The following is a 21394-nucleotide window of genomic DNA, read 5'->3' on the forward strand; positions in this document are numbered from 1 at the left end:
AAATGACTCCAGATCATGGCCTCAAGTGAATAAGGACCACACTCATGATAGCTGCAATAGTGCAGGCATCATACTTGTGCCAACATTGTCAGACTCATCATGGTCCCTATAGTGCCAGGCTGCAAAACACAACACACCTGTTTCACGCTCACGTTTTCTATTTACTGTGCATTACTTAGTGATTGGATGCCTCGCATTGTCTGCCAACACACTGTTCATTTTCAGTCAAGGAATTACACTGCCTGGAGCAAATGTCTCACCTTGCCTCACTTACGATGCATATATGGCGATTCCCAAAGACATGCAGACACTTAGATTATTTTGAAGGGTGTTTTATTGAACATTGAGTATGAACACTGGGAAATCACAGGAGCGATAAAGCTTGTGGGATTGTTGAGCTGTAGAAGAAAACAAAGTATTAACTCTGATGTATTACGAGTAAGCAATTCAGACAAACTTTAGTTCATCTATATTAGTAGCCGCAACAGAAACCCGATTTTAGTGATTGATGAGTGTTTATACTTCCAATTTACCAGCTTATATTGATTGAATCAGACATAGAAGAGCATTCTCTGTCTTACGTGAGGGATACTGTTTTCTTTTGCTTGAAACATGCATCTTGATTTTCTTTCTAGATCACGGAGACTGTTTCTTACATCTTAACTATATACCCAAGTCAACCATAACATTGAAACCACATTCTTATATTATGTAGGTCTTCCTTTTTTAGCTGTAAATCCCTTAAAGTGGAACTGTCAGCAGGTCTGTGTAAACAAATTTGCTGATATCCCCCAGCAGTTCTTTATCTCATGTCCCCACTGATGTAAATGATTCTCCTCTGGGTCCCGCCTTTCCCAAGTTTTTTTATATAAAGAAATATCCTAATCCGTATCATTGTGTACCCACTAAATCCAGAATCCACTTCAAGCACCTCACCCTCACCCATAAAGCTCTCCACAAATCTGCCCCTCCATACATCTCCTCCCTCATCTCCACCTATCATCCTTCCCGTGCATCTTCCATAATCAGAACCTCTCATTTCCGCCTCCATGACTTCTCTCGTGCTGCACCAGTTCTCTGGAACGTCCTACACAAAGACATCAGACTCATACCCAATACTTACAGTTTCAAACATGCCCTGAAGACTCATCTCTTAGGGCTTACTTATAACGTTTCATAAACCTTTATTCCCCCTTTTTTGTTTCCTTTGCTCTATCTCTGACGGTTCCTGCACTTTATACGTTTACTTGCAAACAGTTATTGGCTTTTCCTGTATTTCTAACTATTTACAATGGCCGGACCATGGACAAATGAAGCACTTACACCTGGTGTAAACCCAAGTTGTAGTCTGTAAGCTCCAACGAGCAGGTCTCGTTTATACTTTGTATTTTGATGTTATTTTTATTTATTCTAATTATCTAACTGTGTATTATGTACCGCTGCACTGTATGCATAGAAAAAAGTGCTGCGGAATCTGTGTGCGCTATACAAATAAATATATTATTATTACAAGAACCCCATTGGACCGCCCATCCTGACCCGCCCGCTTCACCCACTATGCATATTCATATATGCATAGTAGTGGGTCTTCTCATGGTGCATGTAAATCGGGCTGCGTTAGGAGTACTCTATCCCCAGCTCAGTGTGCCTGTGATCTGCCACCTCACCTACCAGGATCTGTGCTTTCACAGAGGGGTCTAATATCTGAGGCCTGTAATCCCGACCAAACATTTTTGGATAACCCTTTTAAAGATTTTCAATAGTAAGCCAGCTCCGAAATTTTGACTTGCTAATATTCATAAAAGAAATGTCTGCTCCTATAAGTATGTTGACCCAAATAGGCTGGCATCACACAATTTCAAATACCAGCCTGCTGGCACACATTTGTAAACGTTCAACAAATGCCTTTTTCTAAAGTTGTGTTGTAGACTGTTGTCACATGACTGAAGCTTGAAGAGTCCCAGTTGATATTCCGAGAAAGCTTCCCCAGGATAAACACAAAGGGAGCTACAAACATTCCAAATCCTTTGTTATAAAAAGACACCTTTGCATCACCCAGGAGTGTTCACCTACATGTCAGCAAATGCACAAGACCACAATTTTCCAGCTGAGATTAAAACAAATATAAAGTTTTGACTGGAAAGCGAGGGTTTTGTTACACAGATTAGTAAGAAGCCGAACTTTCCCTTGCAGTTTTAAATTCAGTTTCTTCAGATGTTGTTTAATGTCTAATATGAAAGCAAGGTCACAGAGCCATTTGTCATTTTGTAGTTCTATGGTGTTACCCTTCTGAACAAGAAATTATTTTATTTCTTCTAACAATTCAAAAAAATGTTGCAAGGTTTTCAATCATATCTTCATCCATCATACTTCTGTGTAAAAAAAAAAAAAAGAGGCCTTTGTATTTAGCAACAATTTCTAACAGAACAGATGAGCAAATTTTTAAAAGTTTGGGTTAGTCCATATTGGACCATAAATGAACCGCGCTAAAACAGCTAAACAATTGCAGTAATATTGTCACCCCCTTTCCATATAAGTAGTTCTTAGCACCCTTCTTAAGCTTAAATTCTGGACATTTCATATCTTACTGCATAAAAGATTTCTTGGTGGTCTCTCTGCTCAAAAAATGCATGTTATTGTAGGTGTAATTGTTATTGTTGACAGTGTAATCTAGGTGGGGCTTTGTGGCCGTCCTGCCCAATCTCCCCACTTACATCGGTACCATAGGCCCTGACCCTACGTGAAGTTTTCTGTGCCCAGGCCCCACCCTTTTCATGATGTTATCAGAATGGGCCAACCTGGAGGCAAAAGCCCCACCCCCTCCATGCTGTCATCAGAAGTGGCCAGATCAGAAAGACGATTTCAGTAAGTTCACTGCATGTGGGCTAAACACTGTAGATGTCGTTCTCCTCCAAATTCTTCACATTCAACTTATCCTGCAAGGCCAGCATCCTAATGTGGTGAAGAACGACATCTGTGGTGTTTAGCCCACATGCAGTGAACTTACTGAAATCCTCCTTCAACTCCTTCTCATCCAGCCAGTTCTGATGACGTCACTGAGGGACGGGGTCTGTGTCTCCTGGTTGGCCCATTCCAATGCCGCCATGGAGGGGCGGGCCTAGGCACCTACAACATCAGGAGGGGGCAGGATCTAAGGCACTGATATAGATTGGGAAATGGGGCACAATGGCCGTGAATGCCCCACTCAGATGGCACTGTCCACCAATGATAACATGCATTTTTAAGTGGAGAGACCACCAAGAAATCCTTTATACAGTAAGATATGAAATGTTCAGAATATAACCTGAGAACTCCTTATATTGAAAGGAGGTGACAATATCACTTTAAGCTATTTTAGTGCAGTTCAGCTAGCTTGCTCTTCAATACCTACCTGTTCACGCTCCCCTGGTGTCTCAAGTGATCGCAGCTGCCTTCACTTCCTTACTAAGGCAAAAGTGACTGATTAGGGACCAATTCTGTCTAAGTCAGTGATTGGCTGAGCAGGCTGGGGGCAGGGAACACTGGAAATCCTCAGGAGTACACCAGGGGATTGCGGAGAGGTGAGCATAGCCTTGTTTTTGTTTACTATATGTATTAACCCCTTAGTGACCGCCGATACGGCTTTTTACGGCGGTCACTAAGGGTCCTTATTCTGCTGCCATCAGCTTTTTACGGCGATGGCAGAGAATAAGGCTACGGGGCCGGTCCGTCCCAACCCCCCCCCCCCCCTTACCGACGATCGCCGCTATTAACGTTATAGCGGCGGCCGTCGGTAAAGGGGATTACCAGTGCTGCCGCCGCCTTTCATCTCCCCCCGCCGTGAATCTACGGCGGGGGGAGACGAAATAAGTGTCCCCCAGACCTCAGATCAGCCCCCCCTAGTAGGGCGATCACTAACCCCCCTCCCCCGGCGGCCATCATTTCCAAGATGGCCGCCGCCATCGATGTGAACCGACTAATGTCGGTTCACAGCGATGGAAAAGTTAAAATGAATGAAAGCCCCATGCTCTCCGCCACCGGAGGTAGCGGAGAGCATGGGGCAGTCATCGGGGACCCCCCTGTTGGGTCCCGGTACAAGCGATCAGCGGTATATACTATATACCGCTGATCGCTTGTACCATGTGCATCCAGCCACTTTTTATCCCCTGTCATCATGAATGATTGGTGACAGGGGATAAAAAGTGATGTCCCCCCACCCCCCAAGTCGCCCCCCACCCCCCCTGTCACCCCCGTCCCCCAGTCACCCCCCCTTCCCCATATACTCACCTGCTCCTGGAGCTCCTTCCTCCTCGACGTCCTGGCTGGTTATGAAGTGCGCATGCGCTTCACAACCAGCCAACTCTGAAAATTTAAAGTGACAGAGACCAATTTGGTCTCTGTCACTGAACTATGATTACTGAGATAGAAAATATCACAGTAATCATAGTAATACAGTGAAAATGAATATGTAAAGTACAAAAAGTGACAAACATACAAAAAAATAAAACACACACTTTTTATTATAGTAATAATTGCAGTTTACTCCCAAATTACCCCTAACCCCTCCCCAGATTACCCGTAACCACCGCACGTTGCCCGTAACCACCACACGTTGCCCGTAACCACCGCACGTTGCCCCTAACCACCGCATGTTGTCCGTAACCACCGCACGTTGCCCGTAACCACCACAAATTGCCAGTGACCCCCTCCCGATTGCCCGTAACCACCCCAAATTACATGTACCCACCCCAGATTACCTATAAGCACTTCGGTTTATCAGTAACAATCCCAGATTGTCTGTAACCCTTCCAGGTTGCACATAACCCCCCCAGGTTCCCCGTAATCATGCCAGATTACATGTAACCCCCCCAGATTGCACGTAACCACCGCACGTTGCCTCTGACCACGCCAAGATGCCTCTGACCACGCCACGATGCCTCTGACCACCGCACGTCGCCTCTGACCACCGCACGTCGCCTCTGACCACCGCACGTCGCCTCTGACCACCACACGTCGCCTCTGACCACCACACGTCGCCTCTGACCACGCCACGGCGCCTCTGACCACCCCAAATTGCCAATGACCCCCTCCAGATTGCGGTGCCCATGCCAGATTACAGGTATCCACCCCAGATTGCCTATAAGAACTTCAGTTTATCCGTAACCACTCCACATTGCCCGTAACCACCCCACGTTGCCCGTAACCACCCCAGATTGTCAGTAAGCACTGCAGATTGCCCGTAACCACCCCAGATTGTCTGTAAGCACTGCAGGTTGCCCGTAACCACCCCACGTTGCCCGTAACCACCCCACGTTGCCCGTAACCACCCCAGATTGTCTGTAAGCACTGCAGGTTGCCCGTAACCACCCCACGTTGCCCGTAACCACCCCAGATTGTCTGTAAGCACTGCAGGTTGACCGTAACCACCCCACGTTTCCCGTAACCATCCCAGATTGTCTGTAAGCACAGCAGATTGCCCGTAACCAGCCCACGTTGCCTGTAACCAGCCCACGTTGCCTTTAACCAGCCCACGTTGCCTGTAACCACCCCACGTTGCCGTAACCACAGCAGGTTGCCCGTGACCACCACACGTTGCCCATAACCACCCCTCGTTGCCCATAACCACCCCACGTTGCCTGTAACCACCCCAGGTTGCCGTAACCACAGCAGGTTGCCTGTGACCACCCCATGTTGTCCGTAACCACCCCAGATTACCTGTAACCACCCCTGGTTGCCCGTAACCACCCCACATTACCTGTAATCTAATTTTTTTTATTTTATTTTAGTAACTGCGCTATTCTAATAACCATTACTAGCTGCGGTTTTGCTCCTGTAAATTGGCGCTCCTTCCCTTCTGAGCCCTGCTGTGTGCCCATACAGTGGTTTATGCCCACATATGGGGTACCGTTGTACTCAGGAGAACCTGCGTTACAGATTTTGGGGTACGTTTTCTCTCCTGTTCCTCGTCAAATTGAGAAATTTCAAACTAAACCAACATATTATTGGAAAAATTCGAGTTTTTCATTTTTACTGGCCAATTTTGAATACTTTCCTCTAATACCTGTGGGGTAAAAATGGTCACCACACCCCAAGATGAATTCTTTGAGGGGTGCACTTTCCAAAATGGGGTGACTTTTGGGGGGAATCTATTCTTCTGACACTACAGGGGCTCTGCAAACGCACCTGGCGCTCAGAAACTTCTTCAGAAAAATCTGCACTGAAAATGCTAATTGGCGCTCCTTCCCTTCTGAGCCCGGCTGTGTGCCCATGCAGTGGTTTATGCCCACATATGGGGTACCGTTCTACTCAGGAGAACCTGCTTTACATATATTGGGGTGACATTTCTCTCCTGTTCCTCGAGAAATTGAGAAATTTCAAACTAAAGGAACATATTATTGGAAAAAATCGAGTTTTTCATTTTTACTGTCTACTTTTGAATACTTTCCTCAAATACCTGTGGGGTCAAAATGCTCACCACACCCCAAAATAAATTCTTTGAGGGGTGCACTTTCTAAAATGGGGTGACTTATTGGGAGATTTTACTCTGCGGACACTACAGGGGCTCTGCAAACGCACCTGGCGCTCGGAAACTTCTTCAGCAAAATCTGCATTGAAAAAGCTAATTGGCGCTCCTTTCCTTCTGAGCCCTCCTGTGTGCCCATGCAGTGGTTTATGCCCACATATGAGGTACCTTTTCACTTAGGAGAACCTGCGTTACAAATTTTGGGGTACATATTTCCTCTTGTTCCTCATAAAATTGAGAAATTTCAAACTAAAAGAACATAATATTGGAAAAATTTGAGTTTTTCATTTTTACTGTCTACTTTTGAATACTTTCCTCTAATACCTGTGGGGTCAAAATGGTCACCACACACCAAGATGAATACTTTGAGGGGTGCACTTTCCAAAATGGAGTGACTTATGGCGAGATTTTACTCCGCTGGCACTACAGGGGCACTGCAAACGCACCTGGCGCTCGGAAACTTCTGCAGCAAAATCTGCATTGAAAAAGCTAATTGGCGCTCCTTCCCTTCTGAGCCCTCCTGTGTGCCCATGCAGTGGTTTATGCCCACATATGGGGTACCATTGTACTCAGGAGAACCTGCGTTACAAATTTTGGGGTACTTTTTTGCTCTTGTTCCTCGTGAAATTGAGAAATTTCAAACTAAACGAACATATTATTGGAAGAATTCGAGTTTTTCATTTTTACTGTCTTCTTTTGAATACTTTCCTGTAATACCTGTGGGGTCAAAATGGTCACCACACACCAAGATGAATTCTTTGAGGGGTGTACTTTCCAAAATGGGGTGACTTATGGGGGGTTTTCTCTCTGCTGACACTACAGGGGCACTGCAAACGCACATGGCGCTCAGAAACTTCTTCAGCAAAATTTGCATTGGAAAAGCTAATTGGCGCTCCCTTCCTTCTGAGCCCTGCTGTGTGCCCATACAGTGGTTTACGCCCACATATTGGGTACCGTTGTACTCAAGAGAACCTGCATTACAAATTTTGGGGTGCTTTTTGTCTCATATTCCTTTTGAAAATGAGAAACTTTAATCTAAACGTATATATTATTGGAAAATTTAAATTTTTCATTTTTTTACTGCCTAATTGTGAATACTTTCCTCCAGCCCCTGTAGGGTTAAAATGCTCATTATACCCCTAGATTAATTCTTTAAGGTGTGTAGTTTCCAAAATGGGGTCACTTATGGGGGTTTTCAGGATACCAGACTTCTAAATCCATTTAAAAAAAGAACTGGTCCCTAAAAAAATCAGTTTCACGAAAATGTGATAATTTGCTGATAAATTTCTAAGCCCCATAACACCCTAAAAAAGTAAAATATGTTTACCAAATTATGCCAGAATAAAGAAGACATATTGGTAATGTGACTTAGTAACTAATTTATGTGCTACGACTTTCTTTTTTTAGAAGCAGAGAATTTCAAAGTTCATAAAATGCAAATTTTTAAAATTTTTCATGATATTTTGATGTTTTTCACAAAAAACACACAAAGTAGTGACCAAATTTTGCCACTAACATAAAGTGCCATATGTCACGAAAAAACAATCTCAGAATCGCTAGCATACGTTAAAGCATCACTGAGCTATAAGAGCATAAAGTGAGACAGGTCAGATTTTGAAAAATTAGCCTGGTCATTAAGGCCCAAACTAGCTGCAGCACGAAGGGGTTAAATTGTGCGGTTGTTATGTTGCACAGGTTTTTGTTATGAACCAAGGTTTTTGCAAAGTTCGTAACAAATCTCAGTTTATGAAGTTTGGTTCACATTTCTCTAATGGTTTCCCATCAGTAGACAGGTGCTCATCAGTATGTAGTGACCTCCTAGTGCAGGTAGGTGCCCTAAAAAGTAGCCTCCTCCAGTTTAGACAGTTGCTTTCTTCTCTGGAGGTAAATAGGTGCCCCTTCAGAAAATAAAAAAAGGAAATACTTTATACGTACTTGCCCCCTGCTCCCTCACCTGCAGCATTTACACTCCCTTGCCTCTCCTAACTGGAGGCACACACACAGAAAGAGACAGCATCATTTTGCATGCACCTGAGCCAGATACAGCGCTGCTCCCAAGACACTATATACTGTGCATGCAGTTGAAATTGCCTTTTACTAGCCCTGGATTTCTATTAATCGCCGGCAGTTGTGCCCTAAGTGGGTGCCTACCCTGCCTGCCCCTTGTCCTGGCCCTACTTCTTGTCGTTACATCTATCTGTCCTGAAACATTTACAATCTTATCGGCAAACCTACATTTAAAAGTCATACAAAACTGAGACTAATAGACTGATCTTTATAAAAGCTTTATAAAACAATTTCATTTGGAAAAGGTTAAGAAGACTTTCTAAATCTAGTCTGATATTTAATAACTGTATTCCATAGCTATTTCAGGTTTTCTTAAATGTCTTGTTCTGCCTTACAGTTAGTCGACTATAAGATTTTTTATCTTTGCAATTCTTAACATTTTTCAAAATTTTAGTTTTTCCTTTTAGTTTTCCTTTTTAATATTGAATTTCGTTGCCACTACAACTATAACTTCAAATAAGCTTTCCACTTTCTTAAATAAGGAAAATGGTTCTGTCCAGGACTTTATTTCCCTGGACTCATCCACAGTTCTTCTCTTCTTTGTATTTCCTGTAGGATTCTTGAACAGGGTTTGAGCTGACAGGCCGCCCAGCCAATCACTGGCCATGCCGGCCCTGGCACCTGGGACTGGGAAGGAAGCAGAGCGCATGAGAACACCAATAACATGGACAGGTAATGTAAATTGTTTGGGCAAAGGCTGCACAGACATCACTAACGATGTCAGTGCAGCCTTTGCCAAACAATTATCGGGCCAAGTAATAGGCCCAGTAAATGAGCACCAATCTAGCACTCGTTTACAATATTGATCGGGCCGCCATCAGTACGTCTAATAGGACTCTAAGCTAACACTTAGCTATACTTAGCTTTATATGTTCTATACAAATCCCTTTCTAGCAGTGTTCTCCTTATCATCAGAGAGGAATACAGTAAAGGGTAACACCAATGTATAGATAAAACAAAATATGTCTCACAGCTCAGCGCCCCGCCCTCCCTGCATAGGTCACAAAGCATGCCAGCTTGCCTTCCAGCTACAGACTATTGTTGCCTTATGTCTAGCAGCACTCACCGTTAAAGCAATCTTTTATTCAATGCAAGCCATGGTAAATTACGGCATAATGTGGCTTCTTACCTCTTTATCTGTCTCTTCTAGAATAAACTAGTGACTGAGAAGCTAAACGGAATGATTAATCACTTACATTGTTCCGTGCAGCTGATCCAGAAATATCTTCCTGAATAACAAGCACCCACATAAAATAAATAAATACACAAATAAATAAATACATAAATAAATCCCCACACCAAACACCAATTTTTTTAATTTATTTTTTTTTGGGGGGGAGGGGTTGGGGGGCTGAGCTGGTCCCACATCCCATGCCCCCAGTACATGATAACATACATCCATGCCCAGGAATTTCTGTATATACGAAAGTCCTAAAGAAACCCCCTCCCCCTCTGTGCCCATTCAATGACATAGACAGGGTAACAGTTTACCAATTGTAACAATTAATATGGTGATTATAGCATTCTCCATTATCCATTGTACCACCGCATTGGTAAGTAGAGGTAAGTGCACCACAGTGCCATACAGCTAATTCACATTCTTAACCCCTTCAAGACAGAGCCCTTTGACGCACAAAAGTCCGGGTCAAATTAATGCAATGTTCCTCCCCGCCTTCTAAGAGCCATAGCACTTTTATTTTTCCACCCACAGGGATGGCTGGGGGAGTCATTTTTTGTGCCATGATCTCTAGTCTTTATTAATATCATATTGGTGTAACAGAAAAATTTTGATTGCTTTTTCTAAAAAAAAATTTGTGATATATAATTTAATAAAATCAGCAATCCTGGTGTTTTTTTTTCCCGTTTACGCCATTCACTGTGCGGGAACAATAATGTTATATTTTAATAGATCGGACAATTCTGCACGCTACGATATGTAATATGTTTATTTATTGATATTTTTATTTTTAAAATGGGCAAGGGGGTCTTTTAAACTTTTATTGGGAGGGGGTTTAACCCCTTAGCGACCCATGACGTATCTCATACGTCATGGTGCCGCTCGGGGTGTTCAGAGCGGGGTCCCGCCGGGACCCCGCTCTGAACGGCGCTGATCCCGGCTGACACGTGCAGCCGGGCAGTGCCTCTATTAGCCGGCGCGGGTCCCGTTGCCGCGCCGGCTAAATTAAGCCTCTAAGTGCAGCTGTCAAACCTGACAGCTGCACTTAGAGGCTTCAGACCTCACGTCCCTGGTGTCTAGTGGGACGGATCTCCCCCCCGCGATGCGATCGCGGGGGGGAGATCCGTTCTTCTGCCCGTGCCGGGCCTCAGCGTCGGAATGACGCTGATCCCGGCTCGGCAATAGATTACTATGGCCTGCAGCAGGCCATAGTAATCTATGACCGATCTGATGGATCTTTGCTGTGTATATACACAGCATTGATCTCTATGAGAGATCATTGCTGTGTATATACAAGTCCCCCAGGGGGGCTTCTAGTTACAGTAAAAAAAAAAGTAAAAAAGTGTTTTTATTAATAAAAAATCCCCTCCCCTAATAAAAGTCCAAATCACCCCCCTTTTCCCATTTTATAAATATAAATTAATAAATAAACATGTTTGCTATCGCCGCGCGCGTAATCGCCCGAACTATTAATTAATCACATTCCTGATCTCGCACGGTAAACGGCGTCAGCGCAAAAAAATTTCCAAAGTGCAAAATTGCGCATTTTTGGTCGCATCAAATCCAGAAAAAATGTAATAAAAAACTATCAAAAAGTCGTATTTGCGCAATCAAGGTACCGATAGAAAGAACACATCATGGCGCAAAAACTGACACCTCACACAGCCCCATAGACCAAAGGATAAAAGCGCTATAAGCCTGGGAATGGAGCGATTTTAAGGAACGTATATTTGTTAACAATGGTTTGAATTTTTTACAGGCCATCCGATACAATATAAGTTATACATTTTATATATCATAGTAATCGTAACGACTTGAGGAACATGCATAACAAGTCAGTTTTACCATAGGACGGACGGCGTAAATGCAAAACTCCCCGAAATCAAAACAAATTCGTTTTTTTTTTCAATTTGACAGCGCAAATGATTTTTTTCCGGTTTCGCAGCATATGTTATGGAAAAATAATGCCTATCATTGCAAAGTACAATTGGTTTCGCAAAAAATAAGCGCTCATATACGTCTCTAGGTGAAAAAATGCAAGCGATATGGACTTTTAAACTTAAAATGGAATAAGCAAAAGCGCAAAAACGAAAATAGGCTTTGACCTTAAGGGGTTAAAAGGTGTTTTTTAATACTTGAATAAAAACTTTTTTATTATAATTTCCCCCCCACACACACATTTATCACTGTAAAATATGCAATCATTAGATTGCATATACTGATCTATGCTATGCCATAGCATAGCATAGATCAGTGTTATCAGTGATCTATGTATAGAGCCTGCCTGAGAGCAGACTTTATACATGGATCGGCAATCTGACAGGACAGAGGTAAGGAGTTTACCCCTGCCTGTCGGCATATATGATCGGGACCTCCGCAGCATGGCTGAGGGGGTCCCGATCACTCAGTGTCAGATGCTTAATCTGTCATTGAGCACCTTAAATGCCGTGATTAGCATTTAAGGGGTTAATGAGAGTCAGCTGCGGGATCGCAGCTGACTCTCATTACCTGCGGCCCCGGACTTTGATGTGAGCGGGATCGCTATGCTACCGCTCACATTATTAACCCCGTCACAGCAGAAACGTATAAATACATTCCTACTGCACGGGGAATGTACAGTAGAAACGTATATATGCAGATTGCTGATGTGAAGGGGTTAATATACCGTTCAAGAGATCCTTTTATCTCATCCGTCCATACGACAAGGCACATCTGTAATCTACAGTTGATCAATTTACTTGTTTGACATACTCCTTAGAGTGTTCTCCTGTAAAGGGGGCATTATCACATCCTATGATTACGGAAGATGTGCTACAGACCGGAATCAAGGAACCCTCAGGATCATTATTCATTTTGAGGCGCTCCGAATCAGTTTAAATCTTTGCGATACTGTACTGACAGTATCTGCCAGTAACATATACATTTTGGTTTTTGCCAGAATATTCCTTAAGGGTAGCTTCACACGGAACGGAACTGTAGCAGATTTCATGCTGTCCGGTCCTGTGTGGCTGAGCGAGACGCCCTGATGCCAGGAGCCACAGAACAAGCTGGAGCACAGACTGCTTCGAATTCGCAGCGTGAAATCCACTGCGATTCCATTATGTGTGAATCCACCCTCAAAGTAGATCTAATACAACAAATACTTCTCTCCTAGGTAATGGCTGCTTGCAGAGTTATGAAATCCTGTATTCCTTCTAAGCTTCTATTAAGAAGGCCATGCTGAGCTGCAATATGCATGCCTCCTGCCTCACCCACTGTCACGGCCACAGCGTTGTCCCGTACTCCGTGCTGCCCCTCCGCTTCTTTCACCTGTCATCTGACAGCGGACGCCAGAGCCCACATGCAGGGGTCTGGCGCCGCTGTCTCTCCCAGAGCTCCTTACCCCTCTGCTCTCCCGCTCCCTGATGTCCCAGCAGGCACGCGTGTCCCCGCCTCCTAGGGCGCACGCGTGCCGGCTGTCACAGATTTAAAGGGACAGTGCGTCCCTAATTGGTTAGTTGCACCAATCACCTCCCTTATAAATTAGACACCTTGGCTGACCTTTCCTGTTGGAGCCTCTGCATGCTTTCCATAGTGTGTGGTCCCAGCTCTCTGTGAATCCTGCCCAGTTCCCTGCTGTCTGTGGGTCCAGCCCTGGGCCCCGCTATGTTCCTGCTGCCTGCAGTTCCAACCGTGACTCCTGCTGTGTTCCTGCCTGCCCACGTCTCCAGCTGCACCTCATTTGCCACCGTTAACAAGCCTACCCAGGGGGGCACCTGCTGCAGCAAGTCCAGCCCGCCTTGTGGCCAGCTCTGGTGAAGATCAGCGGCCCCTTAGGGCCCTATTCCACAGTAACGATAATTGGCCGAATCGGCCCCATTTGGCCCGATTTGGCCAATTATCGTTCGGTGAAATAGAGAGAACGATCAGCCGATGATCGTGTCATCGGCTGATCGTTCATTTAGGGCCAGACCTAAAATCATCGTTCCCCCACCGCGCATCGCTACGGTTGAATAGCGGCGCGCGGCGGGCGACCGACGATTTCAGAAGCGCAGCATCATACATTACCTGTTAAGTCTTCTTCTCTGTGCTGTCTTCATCCCCGGGTCCCGCACGCTCTATCTTCCGAATAGCCGGTCAGCTGACGGAGCGCTCAGCCAATCACAGGCTGGGACCGCCGCGGCCTGTGATTGGCTGAGTGTGGCCTGTCAGCTGACCGGCCATTCGGAAGATAGAGCGTGCGGGACCCGGGGATGAAGACAGCGCAGAGAAGAAGACCTAACAGGTAATGTATGATGCTGCAAGGGCTGCAAGGACATCGGTAACGATGTCCTTGCAGCCCTCGCTCAACGATCATTGGACCGTGGAATAGGCCCAGTAAACGAGCGGCGATCTAGCGGATCGCCGCTCGTTTACATAGTTGATCGGGCCCTCCTCGGCCCGTGGAATAGGACCCTTAGACTCCACTCCCTGGTGCGGCTTACATCATTGCTAGTAGCGGTACAGCGGATCCACGACTCCAGTCATTACACCCTCTTCTCCCTGGCCTGTATGATTGATATTCAGGGCTCAGTCCTGGAAGCTAAACCCTGTAAGTACATTATAATTTAGCAATGTTAAATTGTCAGTCAATGTTATAGCTGATCAGTGTAGTTATTGTATAATATAAAACACGCAGTGAAACACACACTTTCCAGTAAGCCTATGGTAGGTCATTTGTAAGAAAAGCAGATCCCCAGGAGACACATCTAATAAAGACTTAATGTCTCTATCCTATCATGATTAGATTATGGCTTAAATTAAGCTAAATCATGCAGTATATTACAAGGAAATCTGAACATTTCAGTAATGGTTTTAAAACAATATCGAATGCAACTTCCTTCTGCATATAAGCACAATTTGGACTATTTTCCACCAAAGTTACTAGCTCCCTCATAAACTGATAGCATCAAATTACTGGTTGATTGGTTTATTCGTATTGAAATCTAGGTGCTGAAAGCGTACGGATGCATTAACCCCTTCAAGACCAAGCCCTTTGATGGCCGGATGTCCAGGTCAAATTAATGCAATGTTCCTCCTCGCTTTTTAAGAGCCATAGCTCTTTTATTTTTCCAGCTACAGGGCTGGTTGGGGTGTTGCCATGATCTCTAGTCTTTATTAATATCATATTGGTGTAACAGAAAAAAACTTGATCGCTTTTTATTTAATTTTTTTTCGTTTAGGCTGTTCACCGTGCGGGAATAAAAATGTTATATTTCAATAGATCAGACAATTCTGCATGCTACAATATGTAATATGTTTATTTATTTATTTATTTTTTATAATGGGCAAGGGGGTATTTTAAACTTTTATTGGGAGGGGGGTTTAAAAGGTTTTTTTAAAATACTTTTAAAAACTTTTTTCTATTACACTTTTTTTCACTGCAAAACATGCAATCTTTAGATTGCATGTACTGATCAATGCAATGCCATAGCACAGCATACATCAGTGTTATCGGCAATCTGTGTATAGAGCTTGCCTGAGAGCAGACTCTATTCACAGATCGCCGAACCGACAGGACGGAGGTAAGAGGCTTACCCCCGCCCGTCGGTACATGTGAGTGGGACCCCCACAGCATGGCTGTGTCCCGATCACTCAGTGACAGATGCTTGTTCTGTCACTGAGTACCTTAAACGCCATGATCAGTATAGATCGAGGCACTTAAGGGGATGATGAGATGCAGCTGCGGGATCGCAGCTGCCTCTCATTACCTCCGGCCTCTGACACGCTGATGTGTGCGGGGCCGCTCTCACTGCAGCGGTCCTGCACACATCAGTAAGCCCCTCAGTCAGGAACATATATATATATATATATATATATATATATATATATATATATATACATTCCTACTGCACGGGGTATGTGCAGTAGAAATGTATATATACGTATTTCTGACTGGAAGGGGTTAAAGAGACTCAGTAGGTTTATGCTGTCCTATTTCAGGGTAGTATAAACTAGTGACAGAGAAGCTGAACAGAATGCTGTATCACTTTATCGGGGTTAAAGAGACTCAGTAGGTTTATGCTGTCCTATCTCAGGGTAGTATAAACAAGTGACAGAGAAGCTGAACAGAATGCTGTATCACTTTATCGGGGTTAAAGAGACTCAGTAGGTTTATGCTGTCCTATCTCAGGGTAGTATAAACTAGTGACAGAGAAGCTGAACAGAATGCTGTATCACTTTATCTCCATTATATACATGAGCCCAGTAGTCCTGGATATTCATGAGAAGCAGAAAACTCTGCCCACCAGCTACTGATTGACAGTCATCTATCCATGCTGTGTATAGGCAGTCAACTGTCAATTAGCAGCTGGAGGGTGGGGAGAGGGGTGTGGCAACAATCCTATTCTCCTGCATATTAGGAGAAAGGCTAAACAGAATGATGTAAGTAATACACCGATCTGTTTAGCATTTCTGTCACTAGTTCATGCTGCCCCCATTTAAGGCACCATAAACCTAGTCACAGATTCCCTATACGCATTCTAAGCATTGTAGCAAACCTATCTTAGAGGTTATCATACTTATGTGTGGTTTCCACCTGTGTTTATAGGTTTCATTGACGTAGAATTCCTTTTTAGCTTACCATTTTTACACTTTTACACAGCATATTTTCTGCATCATCCACCATCTGGCCACACTAAGGGATTTATTTTACTTGAATGTTTCTAAATTGCATGAAGAGGATGCTCATGAAGAAACGTTCCTTACAGGCAATTCAGCACACTTGTACATATAAATAGTCATGGGTTCGATTTTCAAAGTATGTTGTTCATTGTAGCAAGATACCTAATGAAAAAGACACAGTTTTGACTGTAGAAATTGGATTTTAAAATACATGCTTATATTTCCTATTGCTACCAAAGAAACATGTAATAGTAGATAAAAGGCTAGGTTCTCACTGCGTTTTTTTTGTTTTGTTTTCATTCATTTAATGACCACGTTTTTGAGTCCACTAAAAAAATGGATGCATTTTGATTTTTTTTTTTTATAATGAAAAAACTGATCAAAACAGATGCACACGAATGAATCAATTTTTTTTCATCCGTTTTTTTATCCGTTTTTTGCACAAAAACTGATGAAAAAACAGATTGCAAAAATGCAGTGTGAGCCCAGCCTAAGGCTGGTATAAAAATGTTAAAGTCATGTCCATCAGGACTGCTTACCTATTTTCAGGGACATTTCTGCCACAAGGCTACTTAAAGTAATGGCCGCAGGCGGCGCCCCCTGCTGTTGAAAGGGGGGCAACAGCACTCGTGAACCGTGGCCCACCTGTCCATTGACAGAGCGAGGAGCCATAGACTGCCTGCCCCGCCGAAGACTCTTGTGGCCGCAGGCAGCAATCTTACAATTTAAAGAAATTTTGTTAAAGTGAACATAGCCCAAGTATTTTGTAGTTCTTTTTGAATGATGTTGAACTCACTTTACTAAATAAACAGGGTATGTTCACACACAGTGTAAAATAGAAACAGAAAAATATGCATATATTTTGAGGCAGAAACACTTCTAAAATACATGTGGTCCGTTTACACTATGTATTCGGCGCAGAGATTCCACCGGGAATAAGAGGGCTCGTGCCCCTTCGCTCTCTGCTCAAAGAATTGACATGTCAGTTCTTTGAGCGGAAAGGTGCGGAGAGCGGAGGCACGCGAGCCCCCACATTTAAAGACATTGCAGGAGGGAATCTCTGCGCCAAATTTGTAGTGTGAACAGGCCCTTAGTCACGACCTGCTCCAGAGAAAAAGACAAGAGACTAGTGACAAGAAGGGCTAGACAAAGAGGATCAGCAGCAAATGGGGGGGGGGGGGACTGCCTGGATGACCCAGATGGCTCATAGACTGCTCCTATTACACGGGCAGCGGACCAATGCTATCATCATCGGGATTTTAGAACATGCTGAAAGACAATGATCAGCCAACATCATGCATTTCGGCTGATTGTTGCTGATCAATGTGAGCTATTAAACGCAACAATTGTCAAGTACAGGTAATCGTTTTGTGTAAAAGAACCCTAACACCTTCAGACACCTGTGCCAGCTCAAAGAGTATGAGGAATTCCTATGGAAGTGAGACACAGAGCGTGACCGGTGTGGAGACTACAAGCCTCAGCCATCCCACGTTAATATTTGTTATTGGGTCATAGGCACTACTATTAGTGATCCAGAAAAGCCCCATTAATGGGGTATCGGATAGTGTCTTTCCTAGGGGCATTTATCTACTAGATTTGAGTTTGTGTTGGACAGAGCAGTCTATTTTACTGTATTATCATAGTGATAATGTTCTATTAATAAAGGAGGATAAGTGGCGGTGATGAGGATCATAGAGGCTGTAGAAATAACAATTCATATTAACATTCAAGTGATGGAAATGAAAATCTCACCACTGCTGAGCACAGATCTCTTGCTGCACAACCTTTAGACTCCGATCTCCTATTTACGTCATTTGTAGTACATCTCGCCCACACAGCATTGTTGTTTGGATTTGGGGGGAGGGGGGGGGGCTCAATACCACCAGGAGGTAAAGCACAAGAGGTAATGATAGATACAATGAAAGAAATTAATAGTAGTTTCGTCTCACAGGAATTTGTCTACAAAAGGAAAGAAATACACAAAAATAAATTCTATGGTTAATTTCTGTCTGACAAGTAAATCTCTTCAGTAACCTCACATCAAAAGCGCGGAGATGTTACTTGGTATGTAGTATGTATAATTGAAGTTAACATTTTTATAACGTTTTAATTGGTGTTAAGGCTGATTCATGACTTGATGGAAGGAAATGAAGGTAATTGCTTTGTATTTATGAGTAAGCACACATATATATTTAGTAACTTACATAGAGCAGAGAATGGCTTAGGTTAGAGATTAACACAATATGGAATAGAAGCATGGCCAAAACAAACACACTTTGATGGTGATTCACATTATGTGTGTTAATATAATTATCCATGTCTAAAAGCCTGAATATATTGTTAATTGGAATTCAATTTTTGCTTATTAAGGGGCCATTCACACATAGAGGATCTGCAGGAGATTTGATGCTGCAGATATCAATGTAACTCAATGCGCCATCAAATTTGCAGCAGATCTTGTACGTGTTAACGGACCCTAAAAGGGACATCTATGGAAAAAGAGTAAGACAATGATAATTCCAATGTATCTATCACACTTTACAAATACAAATATATGTATTATTATTATATGCAATACTATTTAATAAGATACATTTGGGTAAAGAAGAGAAACAGTAATTGTCCCCTTATATTAAAAGGATTGAGCAAAGTCCCAATGGGAGGCACTGTGCAGCTATTGGAAAGACTTAACCCCTCCCCTCCATGTCTTATTTTAAAACGTGGAATGAGAAGGGGTATGCACTAGGGATGAGCGAACCGGCCGAGGTTCAGGTTCGTATGAACCTGAACTCTCGGCTTCTGATTCCCGCTGTCTGCCTGCTCCGTGGAGAGGATGGATACAGTCAGAGGACCACCAAGAAAACTGGGATACAGACTATGGCTATGGCTGTTTTTCAGTTTTCCAGGCGGTCCTCAAGGTTGTATCCACCCTCTCCACGGAGCGGGCAGACAGCGAGAATCAGAAGCCGAGAGTTCAGGTTCATACTAACCTGAACCTCGGCCAGTTCGCTCATCCCTAGTATGCACCAGTATACAGGGCCATATTTGCAACTAGCCACCCATTGTCCAGTGTCTAGTGCTGGCATCCAAGATTTTTTTTTTAATAACTGTTTTTTCTTTCCCACCCGCTACATACTTTATGGTAAAAACAGCCACAGCAGCCTGCTCCAGGGCTCTCCTTTCACTAACTAGACACAAACCAGATTCAGTCGTGGTCACTGGAGGCAGCCTGCTACACTAATAAGGAAGGGGAACCACTCCCAGCTCCGCTCACCAAAAACGGGTGAAGAAGGGAGTGCTTGCCTGGACAAGAAGTGTGCCATATTACTAGGGGGTGAGTCTCAGGTTTATTTAAGCTGAGCAGGAGCCATACATTGTATGTCCCTCACCAAGTCAAGCACACTGTGAACAAGGAAGGGATTAAGTGACTCTTGACTATTTCTTTACTGGGCCTGTTGCCGTGTGTTCAGCACAGCAGGTGGGCAGCACTAGAAGGACCCAGCAAGGAAGGGGTTGAAGGGTACCTATCATTTCACCAGTATGGCAGGATACATTGTCAAAATGGCGGCAAGTACTATGTCTTCTACTAAAGCGAACAGTCAACAGAACTGCAAGAAGCGCTGTAGACTGTATTGTACCCTTAATACACATCGACATGTGTTCCCTCATTGCATTTTTAACTTAAAGTGTACCTGTCATGACACAAACTAACTTAAAATCCCAGTAAATATTTAGTTTATGCTTGCCTTATGTATGCTGTCCATTTTAGTGTCTGTTTAGTGTCCCATTGTGCTGCTCATGCTTCTGCCTTTTACTCTGTCGGTGGACTGGCCTTTTTTATCCCTTAGTATACTCGTCTGCAGGAGTGTACAGCTTCTGGCCAATCATCAATCATCTTCATCAGGACAGCTGACATGACTTCCTGCATTTGGTCTCTTTTTTTTGCTGTTGCTAAAGACCAAAAGGCCTTAGTGATGGAGCCTTAGGGTTTCACTGTCTTTTGTAAAAACTTTTGACATGTCATAGAGACATGCCAAAAGTTTTGATCGGTCCAGGAGCGTGGTCCTCTCCCGGCTCTGTGTCATGTGATAGCCCGACTGATATCACATTACAGGAAGCTGGGAGACGACCGAGCTTAACACAGTCTTCTCCCAGTTTGTTCTCCCGATCGGTATAGGTCTAAACACTCAGACCCGGACCAATCAAAATAATCTATGTCATATCAAGAGTTTTTACAAACGACAGTGACACTTAAAATGCAGTTTTCCAGTGGTCGAATGTATAGTATTGTATTTACAGTGTATGTAAACAAGTGGTATATCACCTCCATCTGCTGGCAAAATTTAAACACTTACCCCTTCCTACCCCTGGGGGTGTTGGTTTGGGGCATTAGCAGTCAAAGTGCCTAGACCCGCAGGTACATGGCTATAGTCATCATAGTTGTTAAAACTATTTCCCAAAATTCTGAGACATGGGGGAAGATTTATCAAACATGGCATAAACTAGCTCTGTTGCCCCTAGTAACCAATCAGATTCCACCTTTTATTTTCCAAAGAGTCTGTGAGGAATAAAAGGGGGAATCTGAGCCAGTTTCATTTACACCATGTTTGATAAATCTCCCCCCATGGTCTTCACATTATGCAATATGAGTGGACTAGAAGTAACCAAGACATTTGTCAAATGCATACCCCTATAAGGTATAGCAAGGCCCACATACTAAAAACAGTATAGTTGTATTATTATACAATTAAGTGTCCCGGAACCTATGATATCATACATGGTATCATATATACTGAATGTTAATCAATAGGGCTATGATATATATTATTTAACTGTTTGTAGAACTTTTAGGAAGCGAAAATTGAGACCTGTCATTTTAATCGTTTGATCACTTTGCAGAATATACTTATCTGTGTGGTAAGGTAACTCACTATATAGGATGTTGTTGTAACATTAACCCCTCAAGGCACCATGACATATCTTGTACATCATGGTACCTATAAGAG

The 21394-nt window shown here is 43.5% G+C and overlaps 1 long non-coding RNA gene across 1 annotated transcript; it reads right to left on the reverse strand.

The window, feature by feature from the left end:
* Positions 1 to 266: 266 nt before the first annotated feature.
* LOC138787393 (uncharacterized) lies at positions 267 to 20847 on the reverse strand. The gene is made up of 3 exons (XR_011362365.1): positions 20744 to 20847; positions 16348 to 16550; positions 267 to 398 (listed from the first exon to the last, which is right to left on the reverse strand). It is a non-coding gene; the product is annotated as an uncharacterized lncRNA (long non-coding RNA).
* Positions 20848 to 21394: the final 547 nt, after the last annotated feature.

The sequence above is a fragment of the Dendropsophus ebraccatus genome, chromosome 3 (assembly GCF_027789765.1).
Source record: "Dendropsophus ebraccatus isolate aDenEbr1 chromosome 3, aDenEbr1.pat, whole genome shotgun sequence".
In the NCBI taxonomy this organism is placed as follows: Eukaryota; Metazoa; Chordata; class Amphibia; order Anura; family Hylidae; genus Dendropsophus; species Dendropsophus ebraccatus.